The sequence below is a fragment of the Mustelus asterias genome, chromosome 6 (assembly GCF_964213995.1).
Source record: "Mustelus asterias chromosome 6, sMusAst1.hap1.1, whole genome shotgun sequence".
Classification (NCBI taxonomy): domain Eukaryota; kingdom Metazoa; phylum Chordata; class Chondrichthyes; order Carcharhiniformes; family Triakidae; genus Mustelus; species Mustelus asterias.
This window is the reverse complement of record NC_135806.1, coordinates 144,424,637-144,445,301: the sequence shown is the minus strand read 5'-3', so window position 1 is coordinate 144,445,301 and position 20,665 is coordinate 144,424,637. Positions and strand designations below refer to the sequence as shown.

The following is a 20,665-nucleotide window of genomic DNA, read 5'->3' as shown; positions in this document are numbered from 1 at the left end:
TACACTCCCAGCGTGCGTCACCGTGTTTCTACACTCCCAGCGTGCGTCACCGTGTTTCTACACTCCCAGCGTGCGTCACCGTGTTTCTACACTCCCAGCGTGCGTCACAGTGTTTCTACATTCCCAGCGTGCGTCACCGTGTTTCTACACTCCCAGCGTGCGTCACCGTGTTTCTACATTCCCAGCGTGCGTCACCGTGTTTCTACACTCCCAGCGTGCGTCACAGTGTTTCTACACTCCCAGCGTGCGTCACCCTGTTTCTACACTCCCAGCGTGCGTCACCGTGTTTCTACATTCCCAGCGTGCGTCACCGTGTTTCTACATTCCCAGCGTGCGTCACCGTGTTTCTACACTCCCAGCGTGCGTCACCGTGTTTCTACACTCCCAGCATGCGTCACCGTGTTTCTACACTCACCGCGTGCGTCACAGTGTTTCTACATTCCCAGCGTGCGTCACCGTGTTTCTACACTCCCAGCGTGCGTCACCGTGTTTCTACACTCCCAGCGTGCGTCACCGTGTTTCTACATTCCCAGCGTGCGTCACCGTGTTTCTACACTCCCAGCGTGCGTCACCGTGTTTCGACACTCCCAGCGTGCGACGCCGTGTTTCTACACTCCCAGCGTGCGTCACCGTGTTTCTACACTCCCAGCGTGCGTCACCGTGTTTCTACACTCCCAGCGTGCGTCACCGTGTTTCTACACTCCCAGCGTGCGTCGCCGTGTTTCTACACTCCCAGCGTGCGTCACCGTGTTTCTACACTCCCAGCGTGCGTCACCGTGTTTCTACATTCCCAGCGTGCGTCACCGTGTTTCTACACTCCCAGCGTGCGTCACCGTGTTTCTACACTCCCAGCGTGCGACGCCGTGTTTCTACACTCCCAGCGTGCGTCACCGTGTTTCTACACTCCCAGCGTGCGTCACCGTGTTTCTACACTCCCAGCGTGCGTCACCGTGTTTCTACATTCCCAGCGTGCGTCACCGTGTTTCTACACTCCCAGCGTGCGTCACCGTGTTTCTACACTCCCAGCGTGCGACGCCGTGTTTCTACATTCCCAGCGTGCGTCACCGTGTTTCTACATTCCCAGCAGCGACGCCGTGTTTCTACATTCCCAGCGTGCGTTACCGTGTTTCTACACTCCCAGCGTGCGTCACCGTGTTTCTACACTCCCAGCGTGCGTCACCGTGTTTCTACATTCCCAGCGTGCGTCACCGTGTTTCTACACTCCCAGCGTGCGACGCCGTGTTTCTACATTCCCAGCGTGCGTCACCGTGTTTCTACACTCCCAGCGTGCGTCACCGTGTTTCTACACTCCCAGCGTGCGTCACCGTGTTTCTACACTCACAGCGTGCGTCACCGTGTTTCTACACTCACAGCGTGCGTCACAGTGTTTCTACATTCCCAGCGTGCGTCACCGTGTTTCTACATTCCCAGCGTGTGTCACCGTGTTTCTACATTCCCAGCGTGCGTCACCGTGTTTCTACATTCCCAGCGTGCGTCACCGTGTTTCTACACTCCCAGCGTGCGTCACCGTGTTTCTACACTCCCAGCGTGCGTCACCGTGTTTCTACACTCACAGCGTGCGTCACCGTGTTTCTACACTCACAGCGTGCGTAACAGTGTTTCTACATTCCCAGCGTGCGTCACCGTGTTTCTACATTCCCAGCGTGTGTCACCGTGTTTCTACATTCCCAGCATGCGTCACCGTGTTTCTACATTCCCAGCGTGCGTCACCGTGTTTCTACACTCCCAGCGTGCGTTACCGTGTTTCTACATTCCCAGCGTGCGTCACAGTGTTTCTACACTCCCAGCGTGCGTCACCGTGTTTCTACATTTCCAGCGTGCGTCACCGTGTTTCTACATTCCCAGCGTGCGTCACCGTGTTTCTACACTCCCAGCGTGCGTCACCGTGTTTCTACATTCCCAGCGTGCGTCACCGTGTTTCTACACTCCCAGCGTGCGACGCCGTGTTTCTACATTCCCAGCGTGCGTCACCGTGTTTCTACACTCCCAGCGTGCGTCACCGTGTTTCTACACTCCCAGCGTGCGTCACCGTGTTTCTACACTCACAGCGTGCGTCACAGTGTTTCTACATTCCCAGCGTGCGTCACCGTGTTTCTACATTCCCAGCGTGTGTCACCGTGTTTCTACATTCCCAGCATGCGTCACCGTGTTTCTACATTCCCAGCGTGCGTCACCGTGTTTCTACATTCCCAGCGTGCGTCACCGTGTTTCTACACTCCCAGCGTGCGTCACCGTGTTTCGACATTCCCAGCGTGCGTCACCGTGTTTCTACACTCCCAGCGTGCGACGCCGTGTTTCTACATTCCCAGCGTGCGTCACCGTGTTTCTACACTCCCAGCGTGCGTCACCGTGTTTCTACACTCCCAGCGTGCGTCACCGTGTTTCTACACTCACAGCGTGCGTCACCGTGTTTCTACACTCACAGCGTGCGTCACAGTGTTTCTACATTCCCAGCGTGCGTCACCGTGTTTCTACATTCCCAGCGTGCGTCACCGTGTTTCTACATTCCCAGCGTGCGACGCCGTGTTTCTACATTCCCAGCGTGCGTCACCGTGTTTCTACACTCCCAGCGTGCGTCACCGTGTTTCTACACTCCCAGCGTGCGTCGCCGTGTTTCTACACTCCCAGCGTGCGTCACCGTGTTTCTACACTCCCAGCGTGCGTCACCGTGTTTCTACATTCCCAGCGTGCGTCACCGTGTTTCTACACTCCCAGCGTGCGTCACCGTGTTTCTACACTCCCAGCGTGCGACGCCGTGTTTCTACACTCCCAGCGTGCGTCACCGTGTTTCTACACTCCCAGCGTGCGTCACCGTGTTTCTACACTCCCAGCGTGCGTTACCGTGTTTCTACATTCCCAGCGTGCGTCACCGTGTTACTACACTCCCAGCGTGCGTCACCGTGTTTCTACACTCCCAGCGTGCGACGCCGTGTTTCTACATTCCCAGCGTGCGTCACCGTGTTTCTACATTCCCAGCAGCGACGCCGTGTTTCTACATTCCCAGCGTGCGTTACCGTGTTTCTACACTCCCAGCGTGCGTCACCGTGTTTCTACACTCCCAGCGTGCGTCACCGTGTTTCTACATTCCCAGCGTGCGTCACCGTGTTTCTACACTCCCAGCGTGCGACGCCGTGTTTCTACATTCCCAGCGTGCGTCACCGTGTTTCTACACTCCCAGCGTGCGTCACCGTGTTTCTACACTCCCAGCGTGCGTCACCGTGTTTCTACACTCACAGCGTGCGTCACCGTGTTTCTACACTCACAGCGTGCGTCACAGTGTTTCTACATTCCCAGCGTGCGTCACCGTGTTTCTACATTCCCAGCGTGTGTCACCGTGTTTCTACATTCCCAGCGTGCGTCACCGTGTTTCTACATTCCCAGCGTGCGTCACCGTGTTTCTACACTCCCAGCGTGCGTCACCGTGTTTCTACACTCCCAGCGTGCGTCACCGTGTTTCTACACTCACAGCGTGCGTCACCGTGTTTCTACACTCACAGCGTGCGTCACAGTGTTTCTTCATTCCCAGCGTGCGTCACCGTGTTTCTACATTCCCAGCGTGTGTCACCGTGTTTCTACATTCCCAGCATGCGTCACCGTGTTTCTACATTCCCAGCGTGCGTCACCGTGTTTCTACACTCCCAGCGTGCGTTACCGTGTTTCTACATTCCCAGCGTGCGTCACAGTGTTTCTACACTCCCAGCGTGCGTCACCGTGTTTCTACATTTCCAGCGTGCGTCACCGTGTTTCTACATTCCCAGCGTGCGTCACCGTGTTTCTACACTCCCAGCGTGCGTCACCGTGTTTCTACATTCCCAGCGTGCGTCACCGTGTTTCTACACTCCCAGCGTGCGACGCCGTGTTTCTACATTCCCAGCGTGCGTCACCGTGTTTCTACACTCCCAGTGTGCGTCACCGTGTTTCTACACTCCCAGCGTGCGTCACCGTGTTTCTACATTCCCAGCGTGTGTCACCGTGTTTCTACATTCCCAGCATGCGTCACCGTGTTTCTACATTCCCAGCGTGCGTCACCGTGTTTCTACATTCCCAGTGTGCGTCACCGTGTTTCTACACTCCCAGCGTGCGTCACCGTGTTTCTACATTCCCAGCGTGCGTCACCGTGTTTCTACACTCCCAGCGTGCGACGCCGTGTTTCTACATTCCCAGCGTGCGTCACCGTGTTTCTACACTCCCAGCGTGCGTCACCGTGTTTCTACACTCCCAGCGTGCGTCACCGTGTTTCTACACTCACAGCGTGCGTCACCGTGTTTCTACACTCACAGCGTGCGTCACAGTGTTTCTACATTCCCAGCGTGCGTCACCGTGTTTCTACATTCCCAGCGTGCGTCACCGTGTTTCTACATTCCCAGCGTGCGACGCCGTGTTTCTACATTCCCAGCGTGCGTCACCGTGTTTCTACACTCCCAGCGTGCGTCACCGTGTTTCTACACTCCCAGCGTGCGTCACCGTGTTTCTACACTCCCAGCGTGCGTCACCGTGTTTCTACACTCCCAGCGTGCGTCACCGTGTTTCTACACTCCCAGCGTGCGTCACCGTGTTTCTACACTCCCAGCGTGCGTCACCGTGTTTCTACACTCACAGCGTGCGTCGCCGTGTTTCTACACTCACAGCGTGCGTCACAGTGTTTCTACATTCCCAGCGTGCGTCACCGTGTTTCTACATTCCCAGCGTGCGTCACCGTGTTTCTACATTCCCAGCGTGCGACGCCGTGTTTCTACATTCCCAGCGTGCGTTACCGTGTTTCTACACTCCCAGCGTGCGTCACCGTGTTTCTACATTCCCAGCGTGCGTCACCGTGTTTCTACAATCCCAGCGTGCGACGCCGTGTTTCTACATTCCCAGCGTGCGTCACCGTGTTTCTACACTCCCAGCGTGCGTCACCGTGTTTCTACACTCCCAGCGTGCGTCACCGTGTTTCTACACTCACAGCGTGCGTCACCGTGTTTCTACACTCACAGCGTGCGTCACAGTGTTTCTACACTCACAGCGTGCGTCACCGTGTTTCTACACTCACAGCGTGCGTCACAGTGTTTCTACATTCCCAGCGTGCGTCACCGTGTTTCTACATTCCCAGCGTGCGTCACCGTGTTTCTACACTCCCAGCGTGCGTCACAGTGTTTCTACATTCCCAGCGTGCGTCACCGTGTTTCTACATTCCCAGCGTGCGTCACCGTGTTTCTACATTCCCAGCGTGCGTCACCGTGTTTCTACACTCCCTGCGTGCGTCACAGTGTTTCTACACTCACAGCGTGCGTCACAGTGTTTCTCCACTCACAGCGTGCGTCACCGTGTTTCTACACTCCCAGCGTGCGTCACCGTGTTTCTACATTCCCAGCGTGCGTCACCGTGTTTCTACACTCCCAGCGTGCGTCACAGTGTTTCTACATTCCCAGCGTGCGTCACCGTGTTTCTACATTCCCAGCGTGCGTCACCGTGTTTCTACACTCCCTGCGTGCGTCACCGTGTTTCTACACTCCCAACGTGCGTCACCGTGTTTCTACATTCCCAGCGTGCGTCACTGTGTTTCTACACTCCCAGCGTGCGTTACCGTGTTTCTACATTCCCAGCGTGCGTCACCGTGTTTCTACACTCCCAGCGTGCGTCACCGTGTTTCTACACTCCCAGCGTGCGTCACCATGTTTCTACATTCCCAGCGTGCGTTACCGTGTTTCTACACTCCCAGCGTGCATCACAGTGTTTCTACACTCCCAGCGTGCGTCACCGTGTTTCTACATTCCCAGCGTGCGTCACAGTGTTTCTACACTCCCAGCGTGCCTCACAGTGTTTCTACACTCACAGCGTGCGTCACCGCGTTTCTACATTCCCAGCGTGCGTTACCGTGTTTCTACATTCCCAGCGTGCGTCACAGTGTTTCTACACTCACAGCGTGCGTCACCGTGTTTCTACATTCCCAGCGTGCGTTACCGTGTTTCTACATTCCCAGCGTGCGTTACCGTGTGTCTACACTCACAGCGTGCGTCACCGTGTTTCTACATTCCCAGCGTGCGTCACCGTGTTTCTCCACTCCCAGCGTGCGTCACCGTGTTTCTACACTCCCAGTGTGCGTCACCGTGTTTCTACACTCCCAGCGTGCGTCACCGTGTTTCTACACTCACAGCGTGCGTCACCGTGTTTCTACACTCACAGGATGCGTCACCGTGTTTCTACACTCCCAGCGTGCGTCACCGTGTTTCTACATTCCCAGCGTGCGTCACAGTGTTTCTACACTCCCAGCGTGCATTACCGTGTTTCTACACTCACAGGATGCGTCACCGTGTTTCTACATTCCCAGCGTGCGTTACCGTGTTTCTACACTCCCAGCGTGCGTTACCGTGTTTCTACACTCCCAGCGTGCGTCACCGTGTTTCTACACTCCCAGCGTGCGTCACCGTGTTTCTACACTCCCAGCGTGCGTCACCGTGTTTCTACACTCCCAGCGTGCGTCACCGTGTTTCTACACTCCCAGCGTGCGTCACCGTGTTTCTACACTCCCAGCGTGCGTTACCGTGTTTCTACACTCCCAGCGTGCGTTACCGTGTTTCTACACTCCCAGCGTGCCTTACCGTGTTTCTACACTCCCAGCGTGCGTCACCGTGTTTCTACACTCACAGCGTGCGTCACAGTGTTTCTACATTCCCAGCGTGCGTCACCGTGTTGCTACATTCCCAGCGTGCGTCACCGTGTTTCTACACTCCCAGCGTGCGTCACAGTGTTTCTACATTCCCAGCGTGCGTCACCGTGTTTCTACATTCCCAGCGTGCGTCACCGTGTTTCTACATTCCCAGCGTGCGTCACCGTATTTCTACACTCCCAGCGTGCGTCACAGTGTTTCTACACTCCCAGCGTGCGTTACCGTGTTTCTACACTCCCAGCGTGCGTCACCGTGTTTCTACACTCCCAGCGTGCGTCACCGTGTTTCTACATTCCCAGCGTGCGTTACCGTGTTTCTACATTCCCAGCGTGCGTCACAGTGTTTCTACATTCCCAGCGTGCGTTACCGTGTTTCTACATTCCCAGCGTGCGTCACCGTGTTTCTACATTCCCAGCGTGCGTCACCGTGTTTCTACACTCCCAGCGTGCGTCACCGTGTTTCTACATTCCCAGCGTGCGTCACCGTGTTTCTACATTCCCAGCGTGCGTCACAGTGTTTCTACACTCCCAGCGTGCGTCACCGTGTTTCTACATTCCCAGCGTGCGTCACCGTGTTTCTACATTCCCAGCGTGCGCCACCGTGTTTCTACATTCCCAGCGTGCGTCACCGTGTTTCTACACTCCCAGCGTGCGTCACCGTGTTTCTACACTCCCAGCGTGCGTCACCGTGTTTCTACACTCCCAGCGTGCGTCACCGTGTTTCTACACTCACAGCGTGCGTCACCGTGTTTCTACATTCCCAGCGTGCGTCACCGTGTTTCTACATTCCCAGCGTGCGTCACCGTGTTTCTACACTCCCAGCGTGCGTCACCGTGTTTCTACACTCCCAGCGTGCGTCACCGTGTTTCTACATTCCCAGCGTGCGTCACCGTGTTTCTACACTCCCAGCGTGCGTCACCGTGTTTCTACATTCCCAGCGTGCGTCACCGTGTTTCTACATTCCCAGCGTGCGCCACAGTGTTTCTACATTCCCAGCGTGCGTTACCGTGTTTCTACACTCACAGCGTGCGTCACCGTGTTTCTACACTCCCAGCGTGCGTCACCGTGTTTCTACACTCCCAGCGTGCGTCACCGTGTTTCTACATTCCCAGCGTGCGTCACCGTGTTTCTACACTCCCAGCGTGCGTCACCGTGTTTCTACACTCCCAGCGTGCGTCACCGTGTTTCTACACTCCCAGCGTGCGTCACCGTGTTTCTACATTCCCAGCGTGCGTCACCGTGTTTCTACACTCCCAGCGTGCGTCACCGTGTTTCTACACTCCAAGCGTGCGTCACCGTGTTTCTACATTCCCAGCGTGCGTCACCGTGTTTCTACACTCCAAGCGTGCGTCACCGTGTTTCTACACTCACAGCGTGCGTCACAGTGTTTCTACACTCACAGGATGCGTCACCGTGTTTCTACATTCCCAGCGTGCGTCACTGTGTTTCTACACTCCCAGCGTGCGTCACAGTGTTTCAACACTCCCAGCGTGCGTCACAGTGTTTCTACACTCCCAGCGTGCGTCACCGTGTTTCTACATTCCCAGCGTGCGTCACCGTGTTTCTACACTCCCAGCGTGCCTCACAGTGTTTCTACACTCCCAGCGTGCGTCAGTGTGTTTCTACATTCCCAGCGTGCGTCACCGTGTTTCTACACTCCCAGCGTGCGTTACCGTGTTTCTACACTCCCAGCGTGCGTCACCGTGTTTCTACATTCCCAGCGTGCGTCACCGTGTTTCTACACTCCCAGCGTGCGTCACCGTGTTTCTACACTCCCAGCGTGCGTTACCGTGTTTCTACACTCCCAGCGTGCGTCACAGTGTTTCTACATTCCCAGCGTGCGTCACAGTGTTTCTACACTCCCAGCGTGCGTCACAGTGTTTCTATATTCCCAGCGTGCGTCACCGTGTTTCTACACTCCCAGCGTGCGTCACCGTGTTTCTACATTCCCAGCGTGCGTCACAGTGTTTCTACACTCCCAGCGTCCGTTACCGTGTTTCTACACTCCCAGCGTGCGTTACCGTGTTTCTACACTCCCAGCGTGCGTCACCGTGTTTCTACATTCCCAGCGTGCGTCACCGTGTTTCTACATTCCCAGCGTGCCTCACAGTGTTTCTACACTCCCAGCGTGCGTCACCGTGTTTCTACACTCCCAGCGTGCGTCACCATGTTTCTACACTCCCAGCATGCGTCACCGTGTTTCTACACTCCCAGCGTGCGTCACCGTGTTTCTACACTCCCAGCGTGCGACGCCGTGTTTCTACACTCCCTGCGTGCGTCGCCGTGTTTCTACACTCCCAGCGTGCGTCACCGTGTTTCTACATTCCCAGCGTGCGTCACCGTGTTTCTACATTCCCAGCGTGCCTCACAGTGTTTCTACACTCCCAGCGTGCGTCACCGTGTTTCTACACTCCCAGCGTGCCTCACAGTGTTTCTACACTCACAGCGTGCGTCACCGCGTTTCTACATTCCCAGCGTGCGTTACCGTGTTTCTACATTCCCAGCGTGCGTCACAGTGTTTCTACACTCACAGCGTGCGTCACCGTGTTTCTACATTCCCAGCGTGCGTTACCGTGTTTCTACATTCCCAGCGTGCGTTACCGTGTGTCTACACTCACAGCGTGCGTCACCGTGTTTCTACATTCCCAGCGTGCGTCACCGTGTTTCTCCACTCCCAGCGTGCGTCACCGTGTTTCTACACTCCCAGTGTGCGTCACCGTGTTTCTACACTCCCAGCGTGCGTCACCGTGTTTCTACACTCACAGCGTGCGTCACCGTGTTTCTACACTCACAGGATGCGTCACCGTGTTTCTACACTCCCAGCGTGCGTCACCGTGTTTCTACATTCCCAGCGTGCGTCACAGTGTTTCTACACTCCCAGCGTGCATTACCGTGTTTCTACACTCACAGGATGCGTCACCGTGTTTCTACATTCCCAGCGTGCGTTACCGTGTTTCTACACTCCCAGCGTGCGTTACCGTGTTTCTACACTCCCAGCGTGCGTCACCGTGTTTCTACACTCCCAGCGTGCGTCACCGTGTTTCTACACTCCCAGCGTGCGTCACCGTGTTTCTACACTCCCAGCGTGCGTCACCGTGTTTCTACACTCCCAGCGTGCGTCACCGTGTTTCTACACTCCCAGCGTGCGTTACCGTGTTTCTACACTCCCAGCGTGCGTTACCGTGTTTCTACACTCCCAGCGTGCCTTACCGTGTTTCTACACTCCCAGCGTGCGTCACCGTGTTTCTACACTCACAGCGTGCGTCACAGTGTTTCTACATTCCCAGCGTGCGTCACCGTGTTGCTACATTCCCAGCGTGCGTCACCGTGTTTCTACACTCCCAGCGTGCGTCACAGTGTTTCTACATTCCCAGCGTGCGTCACCGTGTTTCTACATTCCCAGCGTGCGTCACCGTGTTTCTACATTCCCAGCGTGCGTCACCGTATTTCTACACTCCCAGCGTGCGTCACAGTGTTTCTACACTCCCAGCGTGCGTTACCGTGTTTCTACACTCCCAGCGTGCGTCACCGTGTTTCTACACTCCCAGCGTGCGTCACCGTGTTTCTACATTCCCAGCGTGCGTTACCGTGTTTCTACATTCCCAGCGTGCGTCACAGTGTTTCTACATTCCCAGCGTGCGTTACCGTGTTTCTACATTCCCAGCGTGCGTCACCGTGTTTCTACATTCCCAGCGTGCGTCACCGTGTTTCTACACTCCCAGCGTGCGTCACCGTGTTTCTACATTCCCAGCGTGCGTCACCGTGTTTCTACATTCCCAGCGTGCGTCACAGTGTTTCTACACTCCCAGCGTGCGTCACCGTGTTTCTACATTCCCAGCGTGCGTCACCGTGTTTCTACATTCCCAGCGTGCGCCACCGTGTTTCTACATTCCCAGCGTGCGTCACCGTGTTTCTACACTCCCAGCGTGCGTCACCGTGTTTCTACACTCCCAGCGTGCGTCACCGTGTTTCTACACTCCCAGCGTGCGTCACCGTGTTTCTACACTCACAGCGTGCGTCACCGTGTTTCTACATTCCCAGCGTGCGTCACCGTGTTTCTACATTCCCAGCGTGCGTCACCGTGTTTCTACACTCCCAGCGTGCGTCACCGTGTTTCTACACTCCCAGCGTGCGTCACCGTGTTTCTACATTCCCAGCGTGCGTCACCGTGTTTCTACACTCCCAGCGTGCGTCACCGTGTTTCTACATTCCCAGCGTGCGTCACCGTGTTTCTACATTCCCAGCGTGCGCCACAGTGTTTCTACATTCCCAGCGTGCGTTACCGTGTTTCTACACTCACAGCGTGCGTCACCGTGTTTCTACACTCCCAGCGTGCGTCACCGTGTTTCTACACTCCCAGCGTGCGTCACCGTGTTTCTACATTCCCAGCGTGCGTCACCGTGTTTCTACACTCCCAGCGTGCGTCACCGTGTTTCTACACTCCCAGCGTGCGTCACCGTGTTTCTACACTCCCAGCGTGCGTCACCGTGTTTCTACATTCCCAGCGTGCGTCACCGTGTTTCTACACTCCCAGCGTGCGTCACCGTGTTTCTACACTCCAAGCGTGCGTCACCGTGTTTCTACATTCCCAGCGTGCGTCACCGTGTTTCTACACTCCAAGCGTGCGTCACCGTGTTTCTACACTCACAGCGTGCGTCACAGTGTTTCTACACTCACAGGATGCGTCACCGTGTTTCTACATTCCCAGCGTGCGTCACTGTGTTTCTACACTCCCAGCGTGCGTCACAGTGTTTCAACACTCCCAGCGTGCGTCACAGTGTTTCTACACTCCCAGCGTGCGTCACCGTGTTTCTACATTCCCAGCGTGCGTCACCGTGTTTCTACACTCCCAGCGTGCCTCACAGTGTTTCTACACTCCCAGCGTGCGTCAGTGTGTTTCTACATTCCCAGCGTGCGTCACCGTGTTTCTACACTCCCAGCGTGCGTTACCGTGTTTCTACACTCCCAGCGTGCGTCACCGTGTTTCTACATTCCCAGCGTGCGTCACCGTGTTTCTACACTCCCAGCGTGCGTCACCGTGTTTCTACACTCCCAGCGTGCGTTACCGTGTTTCTACACTCCCAGCGTGCGTCACAGTGTTTCTACATTCCCAGCGTGCGTCACAGTGTTTCTACACTCCCAGCGTGCGTCACAGTGTTTCTATATTCCCAGCGTGCGTCACCGTGTTTCTACACTCCCAGCGTGCGTCACCGTGTTTCTACATTCCCAGCGTGCGTCACAGTGTTTCTACACTCCCAGCGTCCGTTACCGTGTTTCTACACTCCCAGCGTGCGTTACCGTGTTTCTACACTCCCAGCGTGCGTCACCGTGTTTCTACATTCCCAGCGTGCGTCACCGTGTTTCTACATTCCCAGCGTGCCTCACAGTGTTTCTACACTCCCAGCGTGCGTCACCGTGTTTCTACACTCCCAGCGTGCGTCACCATGTTTCTACACTCCCAGCATGCGTCACCGTGTTTCTACACTCCCAGCGTGCGTCACCGTGTTTCTACACTCCCAGCGTGCGACGCCGTGTTTCTACACTCCCTGCGTGCGTCGCCGTGTTTCTACACTCCCAGCGTGCGTCACCGTGTTTCTACATTCCCAGCGTGCGTCACCGTGTTTCTACATTCCCAGCGTGCCTCACAGTGTTTCTACACTCCCAGCGTGCGTCACCGTGTTTCTACACTCCCAGCGTGCGTCACCATGTTTCTACACTCCCAGCATGCGTCACCGTGTTTCTACACTCCCAGCGTGCGTCACCGTGTTTCTACACTCCCAGCGTGCGACGCCGTGTTTCTACACTCCCTGCGTGCGTCGCCGTGTTTCTACACTCCCAGCGTGCGTCGCCGTGTTTCTACACTCCCAGCGTGCGTCACCGTGTTTCTACACTCCCAGCGTGCGTCACCGTGTTTCTACACTCCCAGCGTGCGTCACCGTGTTTCTACACTCACAGCGTGCGTCACCGTGTTTCTACACTCCCAGCGTGCGCCACCGTGTTTCTACACTCCCAGCGTGCGTCACCGTGTTTCTACACTCCCAGCGTGCGTCACCGTGTTTCTACACTCCCAGCGTGCGTTACCGTGTTTCTACACTCCCAGCGTGCGTCACCGTGTTTCTACACTCCCAGCGTGCGTCACCGTGTTTCTACACTCCCAGCGTGCGACGCCGTGTTTCTACATTCCCAGCGTGCGTCACCGTGTTTCTACATTCCCAGCAGCGACGCCGTGTTTCTACATTCCCAGCGTGCGTTACCGTGTTTCTACACTCCCAGCGTGCGTCACAGTGTTTCTACACTCCCAGCGTGCGTCACCGTGTTTCTACATTCCCAGCGTGCGTCACCGTGTTTCTACACTCCCAGCGTGCGTCACCGTGTTTCTACACTCCCAGCGTGCGTCACCGTGTTTCTACATTCCCAGCGTGCGTCACCGTGTTTCTACACTCCCAGCGTGCGTCACCGTGTTTCTACACTCCCAGCGTGCGTCACCGTGTTTCTACACTCCCAGCGTGCGTCACCGTGTTTCTACATTCCCAGCGTGCGTCACCGTGTTTCTACACTCCCAGCGTGCGTCACCGTGTTTCTACACTCCAAGCGTGCGTCACCGTGTTTCTACATTCCCAGCGTGCGTCACCGTGTTTCTACACTCCAAGCGTGCGTCACCGTGTTTCTACACTCACAGCGTGCGTCACAGTGTTTCTACACTCACAGGATGCGTCACCGTGTTTCTACATTCCCAGCGTGCGTCACTGTGTTTCTACACTCCCAGCGTGCGTCACAGTGTTTCAACACTCCCAGCGTGCGTCACAGTGTTTCTACACTCCCAGCGTGCGTCACCGTGTTTCTACATTCCCAGCGTGCGTCACCGTGTTTCTACACTCCCAGCGTGCCTCACAGTGTTTCTACACTCCCAGCGTGCGTCAGTGTGTTTCTACATTCCCAGCGTGCGTCACCGTGTTTCTACACTCCCAGCGTGCGTTACCGTGTTTCTACACTCCCAGCGTGCGTCACCGTGTTTCTACATTCCCAGCGTGCGTCACCGTGTTTCTACACTCCCAGCGTGCGTCACCGTGTTTCTACACTCCCAGCGTGCGTTACCGTGTTTCTACACTCCCAGCGTGCGTCACAGTGTTTCTACATTCCCAGCGTGCGTCACAGTGTTTCTACACTCCCAGCGTGCGTCACAGTGTTTCTATATTCCCAGCGTGCGTCACCGTGTTTCTACACTCCCAGCGTGCGTCACCGTGTTTCTACATTCCCAGCGTGCGTCACAGTGTTTCTACACTCCCAGCGTCCGTTACCGTGTTTCTACACTCCCAGCGTGCGTTACCGTGTTTCTACACTCCCAGCGTGCGTCACCGTGTTTCTACATTCCCAGCGTGCGTCACCGTGTTTCTACATTCCCAGCGTGCCTCACAGTGTTTCTACACTCCCAGCGTGCGTCACCGTGTTTCTACACTCCCAGCGTGCGTCACCATGTTTCTACACTCCCAGCATGCGTCACCGTGTTTCTACACTCCCAGCGTGCGTCACCGTGTTTCTACACTCCCAGCGTGCGACGCCGTGTTTCTACACTCCCTGCGTGCGTCGCCGTGTTTCTACACTCCCAGCGTGCGTCACCGTGTTTCTACATTCCCAGCGTGCGTCACCGTGTTTCTACATTCCCAGCGTGCCTCACAGTGTTTCTACACTCCCAGCGTGCGTCACCGTGTTTCTACACTCCCAGCGTGCGTCACCATGTTTCTACACTCCCAGCATGCGTCACCGTGTTTCTACACTCCCAGCGTGCGTCACCGTGTTTCTACACTCCCAGCGTGCGACGCCGTGTTTCTACACTCCCTGCGTGCGTCGCCGTGTTTCTACACTCCCAGCGTGCGTCGCCGTGTTTCTACACTCCCAGCGTGCGTCACCGTGTTTCTACACTCCCAGCGTGCGTCACCGTGTTTCTACACTCCCAGCGTGCGTCACCGTGTTTCTACACTCACAGCGTGCGTCACCGTGTTTCTACACTCCCAGCGTGCGCCACCGTGTTTCTACACTCCCAGCGTGCGTCACCGTGTTTCTACACTCCCAGCGTGCGTCACCGTGTTTCTACACTCCCAGCGTGCGTTACCGTGTTTCTACACTCCCAGCGTGCGTCACCGTGTTTCTACACTCCCAGCGTGCGTCACCGTGTTTCTACACTCCCAGCGTGCGACGCCGTGTTTCTACATTCCCAGCGTGCGTCACCGTGTTTCTACATTCCCAGCAGCGACGCCGTGTTTCTACATTCCCAGCGTGCGTTACCGTGTTTCTACACTCCCAGCGTGCGTCACAGTGTTTCTACACTCCCAGCGTGCGTCACCGTGTTTCTACATTCCCAGCGTGCGTCACCGTGTTTCTACACTCCCAGCGTGCGACGCCGTGTTTCTACATTCCCAGAGTGCGTCACCGTGTTTCTACACTCCCAGCGTGCGTCACCGTGTTTCTACACTCCCAGCGTGCGTCACCATGTTTCTACACTCACAGCGTGCGTCACCGTGTTTCTACACTCACAGCGTGCGTCACAGTGTTTCTACATTCCCAGCGTGTGTCACCGTGTTTCTACATTCCCAGCGTGCGTCACCGTTTTTCTACATTCCCAGCGTGCGTCACCGTGTTTCTACACTCCCAGCGTGCGTCACCGTGTTTCTACATTCCCAGCGTGCGTCACCGTGTTTCTACACTCCCAGCGTGCGTCACCGTGTTTCTACACTCCCAGCGTGCGTCACCGTGTTTCTACACTCACAGCGTGCGTCACCGTGTTTCTACACTCCCAGCGTGCGTCACCGTGTTTCGACACTCACAGCGTGCGTCACCGTGTTTCTACAGTCCCAGCGTGCGTCACAGTGTTTCTACATTCCCAGCGTGCGTCACCGTGTTTCTACATTCCCAGCGTGCGTCGCCGTGTTTCTACATTCCCAGCGTGCGACGCCGTGTTTCTACATTCCCAGCGTGCGTCACCGTGTTTCAACACTCCCAGCGTGCGTCTCCGTGTTTCTACACTCCCAGCGTGCGTCACCGTGTTTCTACACTCCCAGCGTGCGTCACCGTGTTTCTACACTCCCAGCGTGCCTCACCGTGTTTCTACACTCCCAGCGTGCGTCACCGTGTTTCTACACTCCCAGCGTGCGTCACCGTGTTTCTACACTCACAGCGTGCGTCACCGTGTTTCTACACTCACAGCGTGCGTCGCCGTGTTTCTACACTCACAGCGTGCGTCACAGTGTTTCTACACTCACAGCGTGCGTCACCGTGTTTCTACATTCCCAGCGTGCGTCACCGTGTTTCTCCATTCCCAGCGTGCGTCACCGTGTTTCTACACTCCCAGCGTGCGTCACAGTGTTTCTACACTCCCAGCGTGCGTTACCGTGTTTCTACACTCCCAGCGTGCGTTCCCGTGTTTCTACACTCCCAGCGTGCGTCACCGTGTTTCTACACTCCCAGCGTGCGTCACCGTGTTTCTACATTCCCAGCGTGCGTCACCGTGTTTCTACACTCCCAGCGTGCGTCACCGTGTTTCTACACTCCCAGCGTGCGTCACCGTGTTTCTACACTCACAGCGTGCGTCACAGTGTTTCTACATTCCCAGCGTGCGTCACCGTGTTTCTACATTCCCAGCGTGCGTCACCGTGTTTCTACACTCACAGCGTGCGTCACAGTGTTTCTACATTCCCAGCGTGCGTCACCGTGTTTCTACATTCCCAGCAGCGACGCCGTGTTTCTACATTCCCAGCGTGCGTTACCGTGTTTCTACACTCCCAGCGTGCGTCACCGTGTTTCTACACTCCCAGCGTGCGTCACCGTGTTTCTACATTCCCAGCGTGCGTCACCGTGTTTCTACACTCCCAGCGTGCGACGCCGTGTTTCTACATTTCCAGCGTGCGTCACCGTGTTTCTACACTCCCAGCGTGCGTCACCGTGTTTCTACACTCCCAGCGTGCGTCACCGTGTTTCTACACTCACAGCGTGCGTCACCGTGTTTCTACACTCACAGCGTGCGTCACAGTGTTTCTACATTCCCAGCGTGCGTCACCGTGTTTCTACATTCCCAGCGTGTGTCACCGTGTTTCTACATTCCCAGCGTGCGTCACCGTGTTTCTACATTCCCAGCGTGCGTCACCGTGTTTCTACACTCCCAGCGTGCGTCACCGTGTTTCTACACTCCCAGCGTGCGTCACCGTGTTTCTACACTCACAGCGTGCGTCACCGTGTTTCTACACTCACAGCGTGCGTCACAGTGTTTCTTCATTCCCAGCGTGCGTCACCGTGTTTCTACATTCCCAGCGTGTGTCACCGTGTTTCTACATTCCCAGCATGCGTCACCGTGTTTCTACATTCCCAGCGTGCGTCACCGTGTTTCTACACTCCCAGCGTGCGTTACCGTGTTTCTACATTCCCAGCGTGCGTCACAGTGTTTCTACACTCCCAGCGTGCGTCACCGTGTTTCTACATTTCCAGCGTGCGTCACCGTGTTTCTACATTCCCAGCGTGCGTCACCGTGTTTCTACACTCCCAGCGTGCGTCACCGTGTTTCTACATTCCCAGCGTGCGTCACCGTGTTTCTACACTCCCAGCGTGCGACGCCGTGTTTCTACATTCCCAGCGTGCGTCACCGTGTTTCTACACTCCCAGCGTGCGTCACCGTGTTTCTACACTCCCAGCGTGCGTCACCGTGTTTCTACACTCACAGCGTGCGTCACAGTGTTTCTACATTCCCAGCGTGCGTCACCGTGTTTCTACATTCCCAGCGTGCGTCACCGTGTTTCTACATTCCCAGCATGCGTCACCGTGTTTCTACATTCCCAGCGTGCGTCACCGTGTTTCTACATTCCCAGCGTGCGTCACCGTGTTTCTACACTCCCAGCGTGCGTCACCGTGTTTCTACATTCCCAGCGTGCGTCACCGTGTTTCTACACTCCCAGCGTGCGACGCCGTGTTTCTACATTCCCAGCGTGCGTCACCGTGTTTCTACACTCCCAGCGTGCGTCACCGTGTTTCTACACTCCCAGCGTGCGTCACCGTGTTTCTACACTCACAGCGTGCGTCACCGTGTTTCTACACTCACAGCGTGCGTCACAGTGTTTCTACATTCCCAGCGTGCGTCACCGTGTTTCTACATTCCCAGCGTGCGTCACCGTGTTTCTACATTCCCAGCGTGCGACGCCGTGTTTCTACATTCCCAGCGTGCGTCACCGTGTTTCTACACTTCCAGCGTGCGTCACCGTGTTTCTACACTCCCAGCGTGCGTCACCGTGTTTCTACACTCCCAGCGTGCGTCACCGTGTTTCTACACTCCCAGCGTGCGTCACCGTGTTTCTACACTCCCAGCGTGCGTCACCGTGTTTCTACACTCCCAGCGTGCGTCACCGTGTTTCTACACTCCCAGCGTGCGTCACCGTGTTTCTACACTCACAGCGTGCGTCGCCGTGTTTCTACACTCACAGCGTGCGTCACAGTGTTTCTACATTCCCAGCGTGCGTCACCGTGTTTCTACACTCCCAGCGTGCGTCACCGTGTTTCTACACTCCCAGCGTGCGTCACCGTGTTTCTACACTCACAGCGTGCGTCACAGTGTTTCTACATTCCCAGCGTGCGTCACCGTGTTTCTACATTCCCAACGTGTGTCACCGTGTTTCTACATTCCCAGCATGCGTCACCGTGTTTCTACATTCCCAGCGTGCGTCACCGTGTTTCTACATTCCCAGCGTGCGTCACCGTGTTTCTACACTCCCAGCGTGCGTCACCGTGTTTCTACATTCCCAGCGTGCGTCACCGTGTTTCTACACTCCCAGCGTGCGACGCCGTGTTTCTACATTCCCAGCGTGCGTCACCGTGTTTCTACACTCCCAGCGTGCGTCACCGTGTTTCTACACTCCCAGCGTGCGTCACCGTGTTTCTACACTCACAGCGTGCGTCACCGTGTTTCTACACTCACAGCGTGCGTCACAGTGTTTCTACATTCCCAGCGTGCGTCACCGTGTTTCTACATTCCCAGCGTGCGTCACCGTGTTTCTACATTCCCAGCGTGCGACGCCGTGTTTCTACATTCCCAGCGTGCGTCACCGTGTTTCTACACTCCCAGCGTGCGTCACCGTGTTTCTACACTCCCAGCGTGCGTCACCGTGTTTCTACACTCCCAGCGTGCGTCACCGTGTTTCTACACTCCCAGCGTGCGTCACCGTGTTTCTACACTCCCAGCGTGCGTCACCGTGTTTCTACACTCCCAGCGTGCGTCACCGTGTTTCTACACTCACAGCGTGCGTCGCCGTGTTTCTACACTCACAGCGTGCGTCACAGTGTTTCTACATTCCCAGCGTGCGTCACCGTGTTTCTACATTCCCAGCGTGCGTCACCGTGTTTCTACATTCCCAGCGTGCGACGCCGTGTTTCTACATTCCCAGCGTGCGTTACCGTGTTTCTACACTCCCAGCGTGCGTCACCGTGTTTCTACATTCCCAGCGTGCGTCACCGTGTTTCTACAATCCCAGCGTGCGACGCCGTGTTTCTACATTCCCAGCGTGCGTCACCGTGTTTCTACACTCCCAGCGTGCGTCACCGTGTTTCTACACTCCCAGCGTGCGTCACCGTGTTTCTACACTCACAGCGTGCGTCACCGTGTTTCTACACTCACAGCGTGCGTCACAGTGTTTCTACACTCACAGCGTGCGTCACCGTGTTTCTACACTCACAGCGTGCGTCACAGTGTTTCTACATTCCCAGCGTGCGTCACCGTGTTTCTACATTCCCAGCGTGCGTCACCGTGTTTCTACACTCACAGCGTGCGTCACAGTGTTTCTACATTCCCAGCGTGCGTCACCGTGTTTCTACATTCCCAGCGTGCGTCACCGTGTTTCTACATTCCCAGCGTGCGTCACCGTGTTTCTACACTCCCTGCGTGCGTCACAGTGTTTCTACACTCACAGCGTGCGTCACAGTGTTTCTCCACTCACAGCGTGCGTCACCGTGTTTCTACACTCCCAGCGTGCGTCACCGTGTTTCTACATTCCCAGCGTGCGTCACCGTGTTTCTACACTCCCAGCGTGCGTCACAGTGTTTCTACATTCCCAGCGTGCGTCACCGTGTTTCTACATTCCCAGCGTGCGTCACCGTGTTTCTACACTCCCTGCGTGCGTCACCGTGTTTCTACACTCCCAACGTGCGTCACCGTGTTTCTACATTCCCAGCGTGCGTCACTGTGTTTCTACACTCCCAGCGTGCGTTACCGTGTTTCTACATTCCCAGCGTGCGTCACCGTGTTTCTACACTCCCAGCGTGCGTCACCGTGTTTCTACACTCCCAGCATGCGTCACCGTGTTTCTACATTCCCAGCGTGCGTTACCGTGTTTCTACACTCCCAGCGTGCATCACAGTGTTTCTACACTCCCAGCGTGCGTCACCGTGTTTCTACATTCCCAGCGTGCGTCACAGTGTTTCTACACTCCCAGCGTGCCTCACAGTGTTTCTACACTCACAGCGTGCGTCACCGCGTTTCTACATTCCCAGCGTGCGTTACCGTGTTTCTACATTCCCAGCGTGCGTCACAGTGTTTCTACACTCACAGCGTGCGTCACCGTGTTTCTACATTCCCAGCGTGCGTTACCGTGTTTCTACATTCCCAGCGTGCGTTACCGTGTTTCTACACTCACAGCGTGCGTCACCGTGTTTCTACATTCCCAGCGTGCGTCACCGTGTTTCTACACTCCCAGCGTGCGTCACCGTGTTTCTACACTCCCAGTGTGCGTCACCGTGTTTCTACACTCCCAGCGTGCGTCACCGTGTTTCTACACTCACAGCGTGCGTCACCGTGTTTCTACACTCACAGGATGCGTCACCGTGTTTCTACACTCCCAGCGTGCGTCACCGTGTTTCTACATTCCCAGCGTGCGTCACAGTGTTTCTACACTCCCAGCGTGCATTACCGTGTTTCTACACTCACAGGATGCGTCACCGTGTTTCTACATTCCCAGCGTGCGTTACC

At 56.1% G+C, this 20,665-nt stretch overlaps 1 protein-coding gene across 5 annotated transcripts in view; it reads right to left on the bottom strand.

The window, feature by feature from the left end:
* Window positions 1-20,665, bottom strand: part of ghra (growth hormone receptor a) — a 303,078-nt gene that overhangs the window by 10,465 nt on the left and 271,948 nt on the right. The window lies entirely within an intron of this gene.